A 1,318-nucleotide genomic window follows, 5' to 3' on the forward strand; every position below is an offset into this window, starting at 1 on the left:
TATTTTCAATAACCTCATATGCATGCGAAAGCTGGACAGTGAATAAGGAAGACCCTAGAAGAATTCATGCTTTTCAGTTATGGTGTTGGGGGAGAATATTGAAAGTGCCATGGGCTGCCAAAAGAACCAAAAGATCTGTTTTGGAAGAAGGGCAGCCAGAGTGCTCCTTGGAGGCCAACATGTCCAAACTTCGGACATATTGTCAGGAGAGACCTGTCACTGGAGAAGGATATCATGTTTGCTTAGGTGGAGGGTCAGAGAAAAAGAGGAAGAGTCCCAATGAGATGGATTGGCCAAGTGGCAGCATTGATGGACTCAAGGGTGGCAACAGTAGTGAGGTTGGCCCAGGATCGGACAGTGTTTCATTCTGCTGTGTATAAGGTCGCTATGAGTCAGTACCAACTCGATGGCACCTGACAACAACAACAAAAACATCCTGGTGCAGCGCTGTACTATAGGATAAGCACTGGACTGCTAACCATAAAGTTGGTGGCTCAAACTCACCAACAGCTCCTTGGAAACACTGTAAACATCAATATGAGTTGAAACCAACTCTCTAGCAGTTAACCACAATGACATCACATAGTTGATACAGCATTGGCTCAAATCCACCAGTCACTCCAAGGGAGAAAGATGAGGCTGTATGCGCCTGTAAAGGTTTACAGTCTCAGAAACCCAAAGCAGCAGTTCTACTCTGTCCTATAGAGTAGCGATGAGTCAGCAATTGTGAGGATGGCACAGGACCAGATGGTGTTTCATTCTGTTGTACATGAGTCGGACGTGACTCAACAGCACCTAACAACAACAACAATTTAAGTGTGGTTTCCTATATTTGAAACATACTTTTTTTTTATGTTCCTTTCAACCCAACTCTATTTAATAATAAAATTTTGAACAGTACCACATTTACTAGTATCTGTTGTAGGTCAAACATATGATACCCCTTTACATTTGTTAGTGATCAAAGTTTTATACTATAAAATGTGAAGGACACATGGATATGCTAACTTTATTAAAAAAATATGATCATTATGGCTGATTTTTAGCATCTGTAGTGAATCTCTGAATTCCTAGTTAAGTGGCTTATTCTTAAAATAAGAATTTAAAAAGACCTCTTTTTCCTTCATGATTTAAAAGTATGAATTTAAAAAAGATAGTTATGACTTGTATTTCAAAATCTTGTCAGTCTTGGAATGTAAAAAATATAATTTGCATTTTGTAATTCATTTTAGAATACAATTAGAATCTAGATGAAATAAAAGTTACATCTTTGAAGAGAATAAAGACATCGTAGTTTTTAATCATCTGATCATGCTTT

This window comes from Chrysochloris asiatica, unplaced genomic scaffold (assembly GCF_000296735.1).
Source record: "Chrysochloris asiatica unplaced genomic scaffold, ChrAsi1.0 scaffold00010, whole genome shotgun sequence".
NCBI classification, from domain to species: domain Eukaryota; kingdom Metazoa; phylum Chordata; class Mammalia; order Afrosoricida; family Chrysochloridae; genus Chrysochloris; species Chrysochloris asiatica.